This window comes from Diceros bicornis, chromosome 10, assembly GCF_020826845.1.
Source record: "Diceros bicornis minor isolate mBicDic1 chromosome 10, mDicBic1.mat.cur, whole genome shotgun sequence".
In the NCBI taxonomy this organism is placed as follows: Eukaryota; Metazoa; Chordata; class Mammalia; order Perissodactyla; family Rhinocerotidae; genus Diceros; species Diceros bicornis.
The window spans coordinates 80,115,586-80,137,150 of NC_080749.1; the positions used below are offsets into that span (position 1 = coordinate 80,115,586).

General features: G+C 36.8%; 1 protein-coding gene across 1 annotated transcript in view; it reads left to right on the plus strand.

Annotated features, from left to right (window-relative positions):
• BMPR2 (bone morphogenetic protein receptor type 2) overlaps positions 1–21,565 on the plus strand; it is a 181,750-nt gene that overhangs the window by 1,327 nt on the left and 158,858 nt on the right. The gene's annotated exons all lie outside the window — the stretch shown is intronic.

A 21,565-nucleotide genomic window follows, 5' to 3' on the forward strand; every position in this document is an offset into this window, starting at 1 on the left:
GGTTTCGGATGGCCAAATAGATTATGCATTTAAAAGTGAGTAAAGAACAACAGCTTTCCAATTTTTTATTTTGATTAGTGTGTACTTTTCACATTCAATAAATTTCTCATTGCTGTATTAGACACAGGTTGCTTGCTTATTTCCAAAGTCTGCATTGGGAAAATACTGAAAGAGAATTTGAAGTTTTCTTTTGTGCCTTTGATATTTTTGCTTAGTGTCTATTTTGTTTATGATAAATGTATATGGTTGTGTTAAAATAACTTGAACTTCTGAATTAAATGTATTTTGAAAGTGATATTTTAATATTATTAATCATCACAATTCTTTTTGGGGTAAAAATGAGCAACGTTTTCCTAGATTTGTTTATATTGTGTTAGCTATTTAAATTCTGTAGCCATAAGCCATGTGGTTACTGGAAAATATGAAGAGTAAAAGGCCTTAAGCTTAAGCAGGCATTCTAAGAGCAGAAATCTCAGAGCATAGACTTTTCAATATTCTTTGTTATTCTTGAGCTTTTTAGAATGTAGATTCTCATTTACAGTTGACAGACTTGTCATTTTGTGGTCAGAACTGAGAAAAGTAAGAGAAAGAACATTGATTTAAAAAATAAACTTAATTTCTATTTGGTAAATAAAATATTAGAATAATGTCCCTCAAAAGGAGCGGATTAAAAGAATAACTGCTTAGGGGCCAGCCCTGTGGCGCAAGCAGTTAAGTGCGCGCGCTCCGCTGCAGCGGCCCAGGGTTCGTGGGTTCGTATCCCTGGCGCGCACAACGCACTGCTTGGCAAAGCCATGCTGTGGCGGCGTCCCATATAAACTAAGGAAGATGGGCATGGATGTTAGCCCAGGGCCAGTTTTCCTCAGCAAAAAGAGGAGGATTGGCAGATGTTAGCTCAGGGCGGATCTTCCTCACACACACACACACAAAAAAAGAATCACTGCTTAAAAGTGGTTTTAGTCTTTTTTTTTTAATATTACATAGCACCAGATGCCAAAATTTGTGAAGCTGGATTTCAGAGCTATAACAATAATAATAATGACCAGTATTTATTGAGTGCTTGCTATGCATCAGCAACTATTCTAATAGCTTTACATGTATTTTCTCATTTGATCCTCATGACAATTCTGTACTCTAGGTTTAATTATGCGCCTTTTACAGAGAGGGTGAGTAAAGTACAGAGAATTTAAATAACTCACCACAGAGTCAGTAAATTGTGGAACCAGGATTATAGCCTGCACCCTTTCCTACCACATTAATGATAACAACAGCAGCTTCTCACTCTAATTGGGAACATGAGATAGAGTAGTGCCTTCACCAGATCAGCCTTTGAAAAGAAGCAGGGGCCCTTGACTCTGGGTACAGCACTGGTTATGCAGATGTCATGGTTCTAAACGTATAAAACTGCTTTGCCTAATATTGGAGTGGCTAGTGCAGTTTCAGTAAGTGCCAAGGGACTAGAGACCTGTGTGGATTTGGGATACATAGATGCAGTGATGTAACCAGACAGGTGCAAATAGTGCAGCTGAACAGGAAAAAAATACTGGAAGACAGTATACCACATCCCTCTTTGGGGTCATGGATAAATCCTCTATTTCTTTTGAATCCCTCTTTCTCATTTACTCTATCTAGTTCTTGGATTCGTTAATTCTAAGAACAGTTGGTATGCAAAAAAAGAGAATTTATTAAAAATATGGTGTGTTTGGTTTATAAATGAATTCTTAATTTTAATAAAAGGATACAAGCCAAAGCAGTACTTATTTAAGGGTCAGCTTTTGTAAAAAAAATTTTTTTTGAAGAAACAAAGTTACCAAGTTTTATTTAGGTTGTAATGGTTGCAGATAACATATCTAACCCTGTATCCCACCCCACCCTGTGTAGCCCCCTGAGCAGGCTTGGCTACCCTTTTCTTCCAGTCTTACTTCTTGTCCTCCTCCTTTTTGTCCTTCTTGGCTTTGGTGGCCTGGGAGGCCAGGTAGCCCATGGCATTTCAAATGGCCTCATTGTTGGGATTCACGCCTGGAAGGTTCTCCAGGACACTCTGAAGGAACTCGGGGTTTTATATCACATCATAATCCTCCTCCTCCTTGGCTGGCTCAGATGTGTTCATGGCTGAACTGGCATCAGTGTCAGCTGATTCTGCCTGGTCAATGTCAGCTGCTGCTACCTACATTTGAAATAATTCACTTGACTAGATTTCAGTTTTACGTACATCTCTTTAGGAACACACACATTGGCTAAAGCAAGATTCACCTATTTAGTTAGTGTTCTTGAGTTGTTAAATATTGTCGGGGAACTGGAAATTTAGTAATCTTTATTTTAATGTTCTCAAGATGAGAGCACTGCAACAGAATCACCTGTGGTTCTTGATAAAATGCATATTTCTGGCCTTACAGTCTAGATATACTGAATGGATCTCTCTGGGACCTATATATTTTTTTTAAACTTAAAATCCAAAAGATTATCATTCAGGCAAGTTTGAGAACCACTGCTTTATATAATCAGTTTTGATTGTTTGGATTTCCTATATATCGTGATTCAGCTTTTGCTGCATAATAACTGGCAACCACAAAATCGTAGTGGCCTACAGCAATAAGCATTTATTCTGCTCCACTGTTACATTCTGGTGCTTAGGCTGGAGGGAAGGGTAACATCTCTCTCGGGGAAGCTTGTCTCATGGCAACGACACAAGTGCAAGAAGACAAGCCCAATCCACCAGCCACTTCCCGACTCTGCTCTTGTAACATCCCATTGGCCAAGCCCAAAGAGGAGGGCTAGCAAAATACAACTTTGCCTATAACGAGGCCATGGTAATATATGGATGTATTGATACTGTTGTGGGGGAATGAATAATTGGGACCTTCAATATACCGCATAACAATCAGGATGATAGTCCAGGAAGGGACCCTTCTCTTACCATTTGAACAGGGCCAAACTCTTAATTAGGCCTTTGCATAAAAATTACAGCAACTTTCTCTACAAAAGCTATCCTGGTGTGTGGGGTGATGTGGTGGTAGTGGTGTTGGTGTTGGTGTGTGTATGAAATGTGGGGGGAGAGATGCTTATTCCACACAAGGACAACAGCTTTCTTTCATTAAAGGCCAGCTTTCTTAGTGAAAGAGAAGAAATTGAATATTGATCTCTGACGGGTAAGTTCTAACTATAAAATGTACAGAGTGAAGTCAGTGTAAATCAGTTAATTTTATAACTGGCCATACCACTGATTTTGGCACTTAATCATGTATTGCCTTGCTGTTGAATATCAGTTTTATGTATTTGCCTTGTCCTCCCAACTGATAATTGCTTCTAGAGGACAGGGTTCATATCTTGAATTGTTTTGTAATCTACCATATTCCTATGCACATAGAAGATGTTTAAAAAATACTAAATGAACGAATAATAAAAAGGAATTGGAGCCAGGAAATATTCTAAGATTGCTCACTTACTCAAAAGATGTATTAGTAATTTATTCTTTCTTTGTCCCAGTTCCTTCAACTATAAAGTAGTTTAGGTGGTATGGTAGGAAGACCACTGTCTTGAGTTAATGAGACCTGGATTCTGTGTGATTCTGGGCAGATAGATTACTTAACGTAGTTTTCTCGGTTGTAATATTGTGCGATTGGACTAGATTATGTTTGAAATGCAGATTTCTGGGCACCAACCCAGACCCGCTTAATCTAAATATCTGGACAGTGAGTTTGGGAATCTGCATTTTAAACAAACATCCCCCAGGTAAATTTTATGTACCCTAAAGTTTGAGAACTACTGGAACTAAGATTCCTTCTAACTCTCAGGTTTTATTTTATTTTTTTTAACTTTTTGTGCTAATTATAACCTATTCTGAATCTTTTATTCAGTCAACATTGATAGCAAAAATTTCTTATTTTATGCTTTAAGTAATTAGAACCTTTTTCTTAAAATATGCACCATTTTTTCTTGCCCATTCTTGATCTTAAAGGTGATATGTTATTTAATGAAAGGTGCTTTGCTCACCCACTGTTTTATATGTTCATTTAGCTTGTACCTTTATTTTGGCCGTTTTATTTTCCTTTTCCTTCTGCCAAAAAGAAAAATTACTTGTTAGTAAAAGGAAGTGGTTTTACTTTTAGTAAATTTGGATAATTGTTGATGAAATATAGATAAAAAAATTAGTGCTAAACTAAATTAGACTAGATAAAATTATTTTGGTTTGAGTTACAAATTAATATTCCATGGAGCCTGCCAGGTGGATAAATTGCATATATTAAATTTCCATCCACCAGAGAAGAATTGTATTCTGATTTGATTGATGTCTGCTGGAAAAAAATAAATACGAGTGCTATGATATCTAGGAATTCATAAATTTTGACCGTCTTAGGTAGCACTTACACGTGTTGAAGAGACTCTCATATTACCAAGCTATTTCCCTCTTCTAGTTAAATGGTCTAGTCTTTGAATCCTTTCCAGAACCAATGAAGATAACTCTGGTAGAATTTTGAGTGCGGTAGACTTAATTTTGTTTTTTTTTTTGGTCTGAGATGGATATGACAGCTAAGACTACTGGATTACAAGAATACATATATATGTATTGTCTGTGTGAGATTAGAAATAAGCCTGTAAATAAATGGCATGAATGTTTTTGAATACATTGCCTTATCAGAACTATTAGAATACAACATTTATTTCTTGCTCTTAATTGCACTTAATACAACAAGTGTTTGGCCAAAAGTGTTTGAGACCCAGTTTCTATTCCAATATGCAGCCATGGGAGCAGCTAGAAGGGTAGGAGGGCATTAACAGAATAGATAACATACGGAAGGAGAACTAAAATGTCCAGTCAACAAACATTTGTTAATGCTTCCTTTGTGCAAGGTTCTTTATTTTTTATTTTATTTATTTTTTTTGTGAGGAAGATCGGCCCTGAGCTAACATCTGCCAATCCTCCTCTTTTTGCTGAGGAAGACTGGCCCTGGGCTAACATCCATGCCCATCTTTCTCCATTTTATGTGGGACGCTGCCACAGCATGGGCTGACAAGTGGTGTGTCCCTGCGCGCCCGGGATCCGAACTGGCAAACCCCGGGCCGCCGCAGCAGAGCGCGCACACTTAACCGCTCATGACGGCTGGCTGGCCCCGCAAGGTTCTTTTTTAAATGTTGGTGGATACAAAGAAAAATAAGGCCACCCTTCCTCCCCCAATGTGTCATGCCATAGCCCATATCATTTTCTGAAAGAGGATTAGATCTCCTGCTGTTTGAAGCAAGGGTAGGTATTTTGCAAACCCTTAGCGTTGTATTATTTCTTCTCTCTGCCTGTCTTTCAGGATGAGAAATTCCTGTAGGTATTCTGCAACATAGGAGAAGAGACTATGTTCCTGTATGCCTTCTAACTGATCTCCGCCCTCCTTTTATATCTTTCTTCTCTGCCATGCTTCTTGAAAGAGCAGTGAACACTTCTTGACTTCCATATCCTCAACTTCTTGCCGTGCCTCACCCCACGATGTGTATTAGATCAGCAGTGACTTCCTAATTACTAAATCCAGTCACTTTTCAATCTTGTTCTTCTTGACTTTTCTACTGAAATTGTTTTGGTCACCCCTTCCTTGAAACTCTCCTCTTCTGACTTTAGTGAGTTTGCATTTCCCTGGTTCTGTATCTTTTCCATCCTCTCTTCTCCCTAAAATTTTTTTTAATCTCCCTTAGATTGTCTTGAGTACACTTTTCTCTTATTGTTACTCCTTTCCCAGGCTTTAATTATCCCTGCAAGTAGATGATTTCTACGTCAAACAGGCAACCTGAATTGGAAGCTAGAAAGATTTGAATTCCTTCCTAGTCGTACCATTAGCCATTTACTTTGCACAGATCACCTCTTTTGGTGTCAGTCTCCTCATTTGTAAAGTAAGGGGGTTGGTCTACATGATGCTTATAGTACTTGTAGCACTTTTGCTTATGTTATGAGAAAATCCAGTGGTATACTTAGTTACTAGTAAGTGTGTAGCACTTTGAATGATATATTTGGTTATTACTGAATATGTAGTCTTTGAATTTAGCTTAGGTTGGGGAAAACTGTGGGGTATTCTGAAATTATAAAAGCTCTACTTTGAAAGAAATGTAACTTAATTTTTTGCGAATACATTTTATGTCTTGATTATCTATGTTGAATTAGGACCACAAGAGTGATGTAAAGAAAGGCTCTTTAGGGATATACTTTAATGAAAATATAATAATAATCTATAACTAGATATAAAGGATGGTTTTAAAATAGTTGGAATCCTAGAATTTTAAAGTTGGAAATGACAGAGTAGACTTTAAATAGTTAGAAGTTTAGTTAAGAAGGTTAAACTTCTCTAAATCTTATCTTTCATTTTAATTTTAAAATAAATAATGCCAGGGTTAGTTCAGCTCAGCCTTTGACCTGGTTAGCATACATTCTAAATCAGTGAGATCTAATTAATGCCATTTTAACTTTAGTAAATTTTTTTATCAGCTTTATTGAGATATAATTCTCATACCATACAATTCATCCACTGAAAGTGTACAGTTCAGTGGTTTTTGGTATATTACATTATTAACTTTTTAAAATTATGGTAAAACATACGTAACATAAAATTTGCCATTTTAACCACTTGCAATTGTATAATTCAGTGGCATTAATTACATTCACAATGTGGTGCAACTGTCACCAAAACATTTTCATCACCCCAAACAGAAACTCTATAACCAATTCTCCCCTCCTCCCAGCCCCTGGTAACCTCTAATCTGCTTTCTGTCTCTGTCGCATGTAGGTGGAATCATACAATATTTGTCTTTTTGTTCTAGGCTTATTTTGCTTAGCATAATGTTTTCAAGGTTTATCCATGTTGTAGCATGTGTAAGAATTTCATTGCTTTTTAAGGTTGAGTAATAGTCCATTGTATGTATATACTACATTTTATTTATCCATTCATCTCTTGATGGACACCTGAGTTGTTTCTAGTAATTAAAAAATTATTATTTAGCTCTTATACTTAGGTCCTTGATTCGTTTTGAGTTAACATTTGTATATGATGTGAGGTAGGGATTCACCTTCATTCTTTTGCATGTGGAAATCCAATTGTGCCAGTGCCATTTGTTGAAGAGACTGTTCTTTCCCCATTGAATGGAACTGGCACCCTTGTCAAAAATCAGTTGGCCACAGATATATAGATTTATTTCTGGACTCTCAATCTTATTCTGTTGGTCTATATGTCTGTCCTTATGCCAGTACCTTACTATTTTGATTCTTATAGCTTTGTAGTAAGTTTTAAAATCAGAAAGTATGAGTCCTCCAGCTTTGTTCTTTTTTTTTTTTTTTTTTTTGTGAGGAAGATCAGCCCTGAGCTAACATCCATGCTAATCCTCCTCTTTTTGCTGAGGAAGACCGGCTCTGAGCTAACATCTATTGCCAGTCCTCCTCCTTTTTTTCCCCAAAGCTCCAGTGGATAGTTGTATGTCATAGTTGCACATCCTTCTAGTTGCTGTATGTGGGACGTGGCCTCAGCATGGCCAGAGAAGCGGTGTGTCGGTGCGCGCCTGGGATCCGAACCTGGGCCGTCAGTAGCGGAGTGCTTGCCCTTAACCGCTAAGCCCCGGGGCTGGCCCGAGCTTTGTTCTTTTTTATCAAGATTGTTTTGGTTATTTAGGGCCCCTTGCACTTTCATGTGAATTTGAGGATTGGCTTTTCCATTTCTGCAAAAAAAGGGCTGTGGAATTTTGATAGGGATTATGTGAATCTATAGATTGTTTTGGGTAGTAATGACATCTTAATAGTAAGTCTTCCTATCCATAAACACAGGATATCTTTACATTTATTTAGGTCCTCTTTAATTTTTCAGCAGTGTTTTGTAATTTTTAGTGTACAAATGTTTCACTTCCGTGGTTCAATTTATTCCCAGGTATTTTATTCTTTGGTTAGTACAGTATTTTGAATAATTTGGTGGACTCTTTTCCTTGTGTTTATTGTTAAAATGATGGAAGAATTTACTTTTGCTATTCTTAAGGCATTTAAATTTGTTACTAATGATGTAGTGATTTTTATTGATTTAACAATTCCCATTCTGAAAAGCTGACAGAATAACTGATTACTTAAATTTTACTTTATAGTACATACGTTGTTGAAGAGGATTTTATTATTATATTTAACTTATCACCAAACCCAAAAGAATAACTTAAAGATTTTTGTTAGTAGGCATTTTATTTCTTCCTCAGTGAGATAAACTGAAAATAACTTATTATGGTACATGTGAGGTAAAATAATTTTTATCAATTGACCAGCCCTAAGTAAACTATCAGGAATATTTTGGGAATTTCTGTTGTGCCCTTATAGATATGGTGTTTAGATAGGACTTGGCATGTAGTATCCCTGTTTAGTAAATCATGAATTTGTTTTCTGTGTTTTGATTTCTTGTTTCACATTTGTACTAGTTGACAGGATTAGGCAATCTTGATTTTTTTCCCTCTAATTAAAAAAAGGTTTAAAACATCTAAGAAAGAATTCTGTTATTGAAGCCTTATCATAACACACTGTTTTGTAGAACATTTTTGATTAGAGATCAAGTTCTAAAAATGAAGAGAAATTTGCTATCCTTTAAATTTTGATAATTAATTTTCTTTTCGCTCCTCCTTGCTTTTTTTGATTCATTTTTAGATTAGTTTACTGACAGTTTGTTATGGGTGTTGCTTTTTCCTCTTGTGTTTTCATGTCTGTGTTTGGAGGTTTCATTGTTCTTTCACTTCACTATTCTTTTAGAAATAGGTACCATAAATATTCATTTACATGAAAACATATAGGATGTTTTTTGAGTAATACAGCTAATGGACCCAGAAGGAATTTCATTTACTAAAGACTTATAGGGTGTTGCCAAGAGATTTCACAATCTTTATCAATGAGGAGTAATATCATCTTGAAAGATGTGAGGTAAAGATGTGATTATTCTGCATTGTTTTTGAGAGATGTGATAATTTAGCATCCTTTCATATTCAGCACTATGTGAGCACAATGAGTTATGCTTCTGAAGGTGACAAATGTAACCTAAGTAGAAGTAGAAAAAAATAAATTTTCTTTGTTCCAATTTGCTGAAATGTGAAACATATATAAAGGAGTTGAAGGGTCATCGATAGAGTTTTCTGAAGAAATTTTCTTTTTTGAGGTAGTTGTCAGAGTGTGTGGGGTCTTTGTGATGACCATATAAGTTCTGTAGTCCTGCTTTTTTTAAAAAATTGAAGTATAATTGACATACAATATCCTATTAGTTTCAGGTGCACATCGTAGTGATTCATTATTTATATACATTACAAAATGATCACCACGATAAGTCTAGTTACCATCTGTCACCATATAAAGTTATTATAATATTATGGACTGTATTCCCTATGCTGTACATGATATCACCATGACTTATTTGTTTTATAATTGGAAGTTTGTACCTCTTAATCCCCTTCACCTATTTAGCCTACGCCCCAACCCTTCCTCCCTTTGGTAATCACTAGTTTGTTTCCTGTCTGTTTCTGTATCTGTGAGTCTGTTTCTGTTTTGTTTTGTTTGTTCATTTATTTTATTTTTTAGGTTCCATACAAAGTGAAATCATAAGTTATTTGTCTTTCTCTGTCTGACTTATTTCACTTAGCATAATACCCTCTAGGTCCATTCATGTTGTTGCAAATGGCAAGATTTCATTCTTTTTTTATAGTTGAGTAATGTTCCGTTTTACAAATATATATATATATGCACCCCTCCCCCCACATCTTTATCCATTTATCTACAGATGGACACATAGGTTGCTTCCATATCTTGGCTGTTGTAAGTAATGCTGCAGCGGACATAGGGCTGCATATATCTCTTCCAATTAGTGTTTTTGTAAATAAATACACAGATAAATACCCAGAAGTGGAATTGCTAGATCATATGGTAGTTCTCTTTTTGATTTTTTGAGAAACCTCCATACTGTTTACCATAGTGGCTACACCAATTTACATTCCCACCAGCAGTGCACGAGGCTTCCCTTTTCTTTACATCCTTGCCAATACTTGTTATTTGTTGTCTTTTTGATAATAGCCATTCTGACAGGTATGAGGTGGTATCTCATTTGTGGTTTTGATTTGCATTTCTTTGATGATTAGTGATGTTAAGCATCTTTTCATGTGCCTGTTGCCCATCTGTATATCTTCTTTGGAAAAATATCTATTCTAGTCTTCTGCCCATTTTTTAGTCGGGTTGTCTTTTTTTGATATTAAGTTGTGTGAGTTCTTTATATATATTGGATATGAACCCCTTATCAGATATATAATTTGTAAATATCTTCTCTCATTCATTAGGTTGCCTTTTTATTTTGTTGATAGTCTCCTTCACTGTGGAAAAGCTTTTTAGTTTGATGTAATCCCATTTGTTTATTTTTGCTTTTGTTGCCCTATCTGAGGAGACTCGTCTAAAAAAGTGTTCCTTTTTAGTGTCAAAAGAGCGGATTGCCTGTATTTTCTTCTAGGAGTTTTATGTTTCAGATGTTACATCCAAGTGTTCAATCTATTTTGAATTTATTTTTGTATATGGTGTCGGATAGTGGTCCAGTTTCTTTCAGTTTCTCAACACTATTTATTGAAGAGATTGTCTTTTCCCCATTGTATATTCTTGCCTCATTTGTCATAGATTAATTGACCATATATGTGTGGGTTTATTTCTGGATTCTCTATTTTATTCCATTGTCTGTGTGTCTGTTTTTGTAACAGTACCATGCAGTTTTGGTTACTACAGCTTCGTAGTATAGTTTGAAATCAGGGAGCATGATACCTCTAGCTTTGTTCTTCTTTCTCAAGATTGCTTTGGCTGTTTGTGATCTTTTGTGGTTCCATACGAATTTTAGGATTCTTTGTTCTAGTTCTGTGAAAAATGCATTGGTATTTTGATGGGGATTGCATTGAATCTGTACATTGTTTTGGGTAGTATGGACATTTTAACAGTATTAATTCTCCAATCGATGAACACTGTATATCTTTCAATTTATTTGTATTGTCTTCAATTTCTTTCATCAGTGTCTTATAGTTTTTAGAGTATAGGTTTTTCACTGCGTTGGTTAAATTTATTCCTAGATATTTTATTCTTTTTGATGCAGTTGTAAGTGAGATTTTGTTTTGTTTTTGTGTGTGTGTGTGTGTGAGGAAGATTAGCCCTGAGCTAACATACATTGCCAATCCTCCTCTTTTTGCTCAGGAAGATTGGCCCTGGGCTGACATCCGTGTCCATCTTCCTCTACTTTATATGGGACGCCGCCACAGCATGGCTTGACAAGTGGTGCGTTGGTGCACACCCAAGATCCGAACCTGCGAACCCCAGGCCGCTGCGGAGCGTGCGCGCTTAACTGCTGCGCCACCGGGCCGGCCCTGGGATTGTTTTCTTAATTTCTCTTTCTGATAGCTTGTTATTAGTGTATAGAAACACAAATGATTTCTGTACATTAATTTTGTATGCTGCAACTTTACTAGATTCATTTGTTAGTTCTAATAGTTTTTTTTAATTAATACTGTATTTATTTATTTATTTTTTTTTTGTGAGGAGGATCAGCCCTGAGCTAACATCCATGCTAATCTTCCTCTTTTTGCTGAGGAAGACCGACTCTGAGCTAACATCTATTGCCAATCCTCCTCCTTTTTTTTCCCCAAAGCCTCAGTAGATAGTTGTATGTCATAGTTGCACATCTTTCTAGTTGCTGTTTCTGGGACACGGCCTCAGCATGGCCAGGGAAGCGGTGCATCGGTGCACGCCCGGGATCCAAACCCAGGCTGCCAGTAGTGGAGCGCACCACTTAACCGCTAAGCCATGGGGCCGGCCCCTGTATTTATTTATTTATTTCTAAGGAAGATTCGCCCTGAGCTAGCATCTGTTGCCAATCTTCCTCTTTTTTTTTTTTTTGCTTGAGGAAGATTAGCCCTCAGCCAACATCTGTGCCAGTCTTCCTCTACATATGTGGGTTGCTACCACAGCATGGCTGTCGAGTGGTGTAGGTCTGTGCCTGGGATCCGGACCTGCAAACCCAGGCCAGTGAAGTGGAGCACGCCAAACTTAACCACTATGCCATGGGGCTGGCCCCTCTGGTAGTTTTTTGGTGGAGTCTTTAGGGTTTTTGATATATGACATGGTGTCATCTGCAAATAGTGACGGTTTTATTTCTTCCTTTCTGATTTGGATGCCTTGTACTTCTTTTTCTTGCCTAATTGCTATGGCTAGGACTTCCAATACTATGTTGAATATAAGTGGCAAGAGTGGACATCCTTGTCTTGTTTCTGATGTTAGAGGAGAAGCTTTCAGCTTTTTACCATTGAGTATGAGGTTAGCTATGGATTTGTCATATACGGCCTTTATTATATTGAGGCACGTTCCTTCTATACCCACTTTGTTGTGAGTTTTTATCATAAATGGATGTTGAATTTTGTCAAATGGTTTTTCAGCATCTATTGAGATGGTTATATGATTTTTATCCTTCATTTTGTTAATTTGGTGTATCATGTTGATTGATTTGCAGATGTTGAACCATCCGTGCATATACCACCTTGATTGTGGTATATGATCCTTTTAATGTATTGCTGAATTTGGTAGGTTAATATTTTGTTGAAGATATTTGCCTCTGTGTACATCAGGGATATTGGCCTGTAATTTTCTTTCTTTGTGGTATCTTTGTCGTTTGGTATCAGAATAATGCTGGCCTCGTAAAATGAGTTTGAAGCTTTCCTTCCTCTTAAACTTTTTGGAATAAATTGAGAAGGATAGGTATTAATTTTTCTTTAAATGTTTAGTAGAGTTCACCTGTGAAGCCATTTGGTCCTGGACTTCTGTTTTTTGGGAGTTTTTAAATTATTGATTCAATTTCATTATTTGTAATTGGTCTATTCAGATTCTGTGTTTCATCATGATTCAGTCTTGGAAGATTGTGTGTTTCTAGAAATTTATCCATTTCGTCTAGGTTTTCCAATTTGTTGGTGTATAATTGTTTGTAGTAGTCTCTTGTGATCCTTTGTATTTCTGTAGTGTCAGTTTAACTTCTCTTACATTTCTGATTTTATTTATTTGGGCCCCCTTTGTTTATTGATGAGTCTGGCTAAAGGGTTTATCAATTTTTTTTTCCTGAGGAAGATTCACTCTGAGCTAACATCTGTTGCCAATCTTCCTCTTTTGTTGCTTGAGGAAGATTAGGCCTGACCTAACGTCTGTGCCAGTCTTCCCCTATTTTGTATGTGGGTGGGAGCCACAGCATGGCTGACAAGTGGTGTAGGTCCACGCCTAGAATCCTAACCCATGAACCTGGCCCACCAAAGCAGAGAGGGTGCCAAGCTTAACCACTATGCCACGGGGCCGGCCTTATCAAGTTTTTTGAATTTTATCTTTTCAAATAACAACTTTTAGTTTCATTGGTCTTTTCTATTGCTTTTATTCCGGAAACTTGAAAAATTTTTTTTTTGGTGAGGAAGATTGGCCCTGCGCTAACGTCTGTTGCCAATCCTCCTCTTTTTGCTTGAGGAAGATTGTCCCTGAGCTAACATCTGTGCCACTCTTCCTCTATTTTATATGTGGGATGCTGCCTTAGCTTGGCTTGATGAGTGGTGTGTAGGTCCATACCTGGGATCCGGACCTGTGAATCCCAGGCTGTCAAAGTGGAGTGTGTGAACTTAACCACTATGCCACCGAGCCAGCCCCCTCTGTTGTTTCTTTTTTAGTCTTTATTTCATTTATTTATGCTGTGATCTTTGTTATTTCTTTTCTTCTACTAACTTTGGGCTTTGTTCTTTTTCTAGTTCATTTAGGTGTAAAATTAGATTGTGCAGTTGAGATTTTTCTTGTTTCTTGAACTAGGGCTGTACTGCTATGGACTTCCCTCTTAGAACTGCTTTTGCTGCATCCCATAGATTTTTGAAAGTTGTGTTTCCATTTTCATTTGTCTCAAGGTATTTTTTGATTTTCTCATTGACTCATTGGTTGTTTAGTAGTATGTTGTTTAGTCTCCATGTGTTTGTATTTTTTCCAGTTTTCTTCTTGTAATTGATTTCTAGTTTTGTAGGAATTGTAGTTGGAAAAGATGCTTGATATGATTTCAGTCTTCTTAAATTTATTGAGACTTGTTTTGTGACCAAATATGTGATGTGTTGTGGAGAGTGTTCCATGTACACTTGAAAAGAGTGTGTATTCTGCAGTTTTTGGATAGAATGTTCTGTATATAGTAAGTCCATCTGGTCTAATGTGTCATTTAAGGCCAGTGTTTCCTTATTGATTTTCTGTCTGGATGATCTCTCCCTTGATGTAGGTGGGGTATTAAAATTCCTTATTATTATTGTATTACCATTAACTTCTCCCTTTATGTTTGTCAATATTTGCTTTATGTATTTAGGTATTCCTATGTTGGGTGCATAAATATTTATGAATGTTATATCCTCTTTCTGGATTGACCATTTTATCATTATGTAATGCTCTTTTTTGTCTTTTGTTACAGCCTTTGTTTTAACTTGATATGAATATTGCTACCCCAGCTTTCTTTTTTGTTTCCATTTGCATGGAATATCTTTTTCCATCCCTTCACTTTCGGTCTGTATGTGTATTTAGATCTGAAGTGAGTCTCTTGTATTCCTACGTATAGATGAGTCTTGGTTTTTTTTTCTTTTTAATCCATTTAGCCATCGTATATCTTTTGATTGGAGCATTTAGTCCATTTACATTTAAAGAAATTATTGATAGGTATGTACTTATTGTCATTTTGTTAGTTGTTTTCTGGTTGTTTTTCCAGTTCTTCTCTGTTCTTTCTTCTTCTCTGGGTCTCTTTCCTTGTGGTTTGATGGTTTTCTTTAGTGGTGTGTTTGGATTTCTTTCTCTTTGTTTTTTGTGTATCTATCGTAGGTTTTTGGTTTGTGGTTACCATGAGGTTCACATATATCAACCTATATATATAGCAGTCTATTTGCTCAAGTTTGAACATATTCTAAAAGTGTATAGTCCCACTTTTTAAGACCTCTCTCCCTTCCCTCCTTCCTGTCAATTAATCTGCATTAGGTGAAGTACCACAATGAGTCTTCTCTGATTTATTTTCTTGTTTTTACATAATAAGCACTTTTCTACGTCAATAAGCATTTTCTTTAATTAGTCATGATACTGATAAGGACTGTCTTTGACATAATCTTCTATATTAGTTTTTTACCATTATACATTTTAGTTGTATGTAAGTTTATTTGGAGTGTTGATTATTTGGCAGATGAGAAGTGAAATAGCTATTAAAAATGAGTAGGCTATTTCTTTTCTTTTCAATCAGCTTGTGTTTATATGTGAAAATAAAGCAAATGAAAAGCATAGATATGTACAAATAAAGATATAGTAGACATAGAAAAATATAGCAAATGAAAGATATAGTAAACTTTACATATAATAATATAAATATTATTGCTGGCCAAGCAAGTAAAAGTCCTATGGTAGCAAACAAACATTTAAAAATGTTTGTTACAAAGAGGTAAATGATAGCAAAAGAAGCTTTATTAATACTTATTTAAATATGTCAGTTTTCTTGCATGAAATATTTTAATTAACTTTTTCATGTATGTAAAACTGTTTTAGAATATTTTTTAGCTTAGGACATCAACCAGGTTACAACCCTTTTTTTACATTCTTAATTGAATTTTCCCTAAGTCCTTAATATTGTGCTTTCATTGAGTTTTGGAGGAATTTAAGGCCATACTACTCATTTAGTACTTGGTGTATCCCTAGAAGAGTTATCTTTTTTATTTCCCCAGTCATATTTGTAAACTTTTTGAAGGAAAGTAGTTTTTATATACCCTCTTCTTAGCAGAGTTCAAGGTGGTATGCTATATTCCAGTGGTTCTCAAATTTTAAGATGCATCAGAATCATCTGGAGGGCTTGTTGAAACACAGATTGCTGGCCCCACCCCTTGAGTTTCTGAGTAGGTCTAGGGTGGAGCTTGAAAATTTGCATTTAAGTTTCCAGGAGTTGCTGATAATGCTGGTTTGAATTCTACACTTTGAGACCACAGCCATAATAAATGTCTCTTGAATGATATTGGTTGAACCAACATATTAGTCGTGGATGCTATGTTTGGAAACAACTTCCCTAACTCTGGGGATTTTATGAAGGTTTTTGAAAAGTAATGGTTTATTTGGTGCTGGCCAGTAGTTTGCAGAGGGTGGTCCCTGGATTAGGAGCATCTGTATCACCTTGGAATTTGTTAGAAATGCATATTATTGGGCCCCACTCCAGGCCTTTGAATCAAAACCTATGGGAGTGGGACCCAGCAATATGTGTTTCAACAAGTCCTCTAGATGTTCTAATGTACCCTAAAGTTTGAGAACCACTGATGTATACAGTTAATTTAGAGCTTCCATTTATAATCACAGGTTTATATCATAATTATTTGGGGGTCTTTTTCAACATAGATGTGCCTGGCCTGGCTCCCAACCCTAAGGAATGAAATGATACATTAGGTCTTATGGGGTTGTGACATGTGACTATTAGAAGACTGCCTAGGTGATCCTAATAGGTAACTCCTTTTGGAACCACTGATGTAGTGCTTGTGAAATATGTTAATACATTCTATTTTGGGAATGCTGGAATGGATCAATAAGTAATTTGGACAGTGTATTTGAATTCTTGTGCCAAATTTCTTGGTGTGACTCATCTTTCTTATATAAAAAACACAAGATGTGTTTGCATGTGTATAGAAGGGGAGAGAAGAGATAGAAGTATTTTGGAAGTATATAATTTTTTTCTTTATAGAAACACATATAGGTAAGGTATTCCTAAATCACTATAAAAATTTGACTTGAGGGCCAGCCCTGGTGCCCTAGTGGTTAAGTTCGGCCTGCTCTGCTTCAGTGGGCTGGGTTCAGATCCGGGGTGTGGACCTACACCACTTGTCTGTTAGCAGCCATGCTGTGGCAGCAGCCCACGTAAAAAAGGGAAAAAGAGGAAGATTGGCAGTGGATGCTGGGTCAGAGTGAATCTTCCTCAGCAAAAAAAAAAAAAAAAAAAGTTGCTTGAACCAGAGTGACTTCTGAACACGTTCATCATGTTTGAACCCTAACTAGAAGTTACATTTTTTATTTTTTTTTGTCATAAATAATTTATTTTAAATTATTATGAAATATTTATTATTGTTGTTATTGAGAAGTTACATTTTTTAAAATTAAGAAATCGGGGCCAGCCCTGTGGCGCAAGTGGTTAAGTACGCGCGCTCTGCTGCAGCGGCCCGGGGTTCGCCAGTTCGGATCCTGGGGGTGCACTGACGAACTGCTTGTCAAGCCATGCTCTGGCGGCGTCCCATATAAAGTGGAGGAAGATGGGCATGGATGTTAGCCCAGGGCCAGTCTTCCTCAGCAAAAAAAGGAGGATTGGCAGATGTTAGCTCAGGGCCGATCTTCCTCACACACAAAAATAAATAAATAAAAAGTAATAAAATAAAATAAAATTAAGAAATCCGTTAGCGTTGGTTCACTGTGGGGATGGAACTTGGAAGCCAGGGGACAGGGAAGAAAGGGAGACTTTTCAGTGCCTTTTGCACCTGTTGAATTTTTGAATCATGTGAATGTATTCATTAACTGATATTAAATTATGACAAGAAAAGTTTAAATACTTAGTTTTCTGCCTCTGTACAGTTTTTGAACAAGAAAAATCTAACTTTAAAGTGGAGAAATCGGGCAAACACTGCTTCAAGTAATCAAGATGAACATCATCAATGATTAGTTATGTTGATAGTATTATTGATATGATGTGAGAGAATGGTACCTCACCTCTGTGGTTTTCCTCCACAAAAACCACAACCCTAGTCTGACTAATTAGGAGAAGAACATCAGACAGTCTCGAAATGAAGGACATTCTACAAAATACCTGACTAGTATTCCTCAAAACCGTCAAGGTTATCAGAGACAAGGCAAGTCTGAGAAACTGTCGTAGCCCAAAGGAGCCTAAAGAGGGTCGGCCCCGTGGCGTAACGGTTAAGTGCGCGCACTCCACTGCTGGTGGCCCGGGTTTGGATCCAGGGTGCGCACCGACGCATTGCTTGTCAGGCTATGCTGTGGTGGCATCACATATAAAGTGGAGGAAGATGGGCACAGATGTTAGCTCAGGGCTGCCCTTCCTCACCAAAAAAAAAATAAAGGAGCCTAAAGAGACATCATAACTAAATAACTAAATATAATGTGGTATTCTAGATGGGATCCTGGAACAGAAGAAGGGCATTAGGGAAACACTAGTGAAATCTGAATAAAGCATGGAGTTTGGTTAATAGTAATGTACCAGTGTTGGTTCCTTAGTTGTAACAAATGTATTGTAGTAATGTAAAATGTTAGTAATAGGGGAAACTGGGTGAGGAGTGTACAAGAAACCTGTACTGTCTTTGCAACTTTTCTGTAGAACAAAAACTATTCTAAAATAAAAGTTTATGAAAAAATGTACGTGCTTATTTCATAAAAATACAATAAAGAAGGAAAATAAATTATCCTGCTCCTCTGGATATAAGGACCTTTAATACCTTGATTTTCTTTTAAACCCTTTTTCATGCACACATTTTAAAGTGATATTATGCTCTCTCTATACACATATATGTACATGTATATGCATATATATGTGTGTAACTCTGAAACCTGCTTTTTTTATGGTGATATGTTTTAACCAGAACTACATTTTAAAATGTATGTATTTTTATAGGGGGAAAAAGGATTTAAATATGTTTTAAAACTTGTTGAGTATATTCTCATTGATTCTTTGGGATGCATTCAAAGTATATTTTTATATATGTTTTATTTATACAAAAGGCAATCCTTTATCTCCTTCAAATTATGGGCCTATTATCTTGTTTCTTTGAAATACTATGGCATCTAATAAATAATTTTTTTTTTAATTTTATATAAGGAACCAGTAGATTTAAGGTACAATTTTTCTACTATGGAAAACTGTAAGAGTCTATATTATATGTCAAATTACATTGCAGTAAGATGTAAGGAGAATTATTAAGAGTCTATATTATGTCAAATTACATTGCAGTAAGATGTAAGGAGAATTATTTCCAAAAGAACTAAGGTAAAAGTTTACGTACAGGGCTGGCCCCGTGGCTTAGCGGTTAAGTGCGTGGGCCCCGCTGCTAGTGGCCCGGGTTCGGATCCCGGGTGCGCACCGACGCATCGCTTCTCCGCCCATGCTGAGGCCGTGTCCCACATACAGCAACTAGAAGGATGTGCAGCTATGACATACAACTATCTACTGTGGCTTTGGAGGGAAAATAAATAAATAAATAAAATCTTTGGGCTGCCCCGTGGCTTAGCGGTTAAGTGTGTGCGCTCCGCTGCTGGCGGCCCGGCTTCGGATCGTGGGCGCGCACTGCGGCACTGCGTCTCTGGCCATGCTGAGGCCGTGTCCTACATACAGCAACTAGAAGGATGTGCATCTATGACATAGAACTATCTACTGGGGCTTTGGGGGGAAAAAATAAATAAATAAAATTAAAAAAAAATAAAGTTTACGTACAGTCCCAGTTTGCAACACTATCCATTAACCTTGCCTTGAGCATATTAAGTAACACTTAAAATGCATTACACAAATTATCAAGATATAATACAAAATTTGTATAATCATTCTCACCTTAAATGTGTTGACTGTGGACTTGATTTAAGAATTATGGAACGTGATAAAGTATTGTGCCAGAGATATTGACCATAATAGTTTTAGATGGAGTTGGGTGTTTAGGGGAGTAGAAGGATCCTATACACACGTATCTATTTTCTCAATTCCACATTTACATCTGGAAGGTTAGATGCAGATGGAGGCTGAGAAATTTCCGTTTGTTAAAGCCAGAAGATCTTCCCATTTATTTTTCAAGAAAGTAGTTTTCTCTTATAATTTCAGTGTCAAAAATATACATGATAATATTCCTTCATTCTGTCATAGCAATTTAAGTGCAAAATAGGATGTTTTAGAGCAAAATGTGACCTTACAAATGACGTAAGTGTGAAGGGATATATATATATATATATGTATGTATGTATGTATGTACATTTGACCAGTAATCCAAACCCTCCAGTTCTTTTCTTTCCTTTAGATGAGGAAATAGTTGACCTTTTTTTTTTGTCATTAAAGAGAAAAAATACCAATAATCCTTTGACTCCAAAACTATATTTTGTTTTGGTGTATTTACTTTTAATTTTTTTTTAAAGGTATATATATTTTTGTATGAGTGTGATTGTATAATATCTATTAATTCTATCTCAAAGTTTTTAACATGGAATAATATGTCACAAGTGGTAGCTGTGTAATATTCCATTGAGTGTTATTTGTTATTATTTACTTAATTTCTATCGGGAGATGTTTAGCTTAAGATGTTTAGCTTAGTTTTCTTCTCTTAACAAACAGTGCCATGTGGCGGCCCGTGGCTTAGCGGTTAAGTGCGTGCGCTCCACTACTGGCAGCCTGGGTTGGGATCCCAGGCACGCACCTATGCACTGCTTCTCCGGCTATGCTGAGGCCGCGTCCCACATACAGCAACTAGAAGGATGTGCAGCTATGACATACAACTATCTACTAGGGCTTTGGGGCAAAAAAAAAAGGAGGAGGATTGGCAATAGATGTTAGCTCAGAGCCAGTCTTCCTCAGCAAAAAGAGGAAGATTAGCACGGATGTTAGCTCAGGGCTGATCTTCCTCACAAACAAAATAAAAATAAAAAAAAAATAAATAAAATAAACAGTGCCATATTGAATTGTTTTGGGCATATGTCCTTGTGTTTTGGTTTATTTCCGAGTTCTCATCTTGACCTGTTAGTAGCATGACCAAATTTGATCATTGTTTCCTCCTTGAAACACTGTCTTCATTTATCTTCTAAGATGCCACACTCTTGGTTTTCCTCCTATTTCTCTATCTCCTTTGATAGTTCTTCCTTATGACTCACACCTCTAAATGGTGTGTTGTCCTAGGACTCAGTTCTTGTACCTTGTTTCTGTCTACGCTTGCTCCTTTGGCGATCTCATCCAGTCTCATGGCTTTAAAAATAGCGTCTAGAGGCTGACAAGTTTCAAATTTATTTCCATCCCAGACCTCTTTCCTTGAAATTCTATTGCTGTAGCTAACTGTGTATTAAGCATCTGCACTTGGATGTGTGATAGTCATCTCAAACTTAATATGTCCAAAAGTGAACTACTGAGCTTTTTTTATAGGCCTGTACCTCCCATATTCTTACCCACCTCAGCAAATGGCAACTCTATCATTCCGGTTGTGCAGGCCAAAAATGGAAGATATCCTTGTCTCTCTCTCTCTCTTTTTTTTTTTTTTGGTGGGGAAGATTGGCCCTGAGCTAACATCCGTTGCCAATCTTCCTCTTTTTGCTTGAGGAAGATTGTTGTTGAGCTAACATCTGGGCCAGTCTCCTTCTATTTTGTATGTTGGATGCCGCCTCAGCACGGCTTGATGAGTGGTGTGTAGGTCCGCGCTGGGATCCGAACCTGTGAACCCTGGGCCTCCAAAGCGGAGTGTGAGATCTTAACCACAGGGCCGGCCCCTCTTTTTCTTTGTTTCACACTTGCATCTAGTCTGATGGCAAAAACTCTTG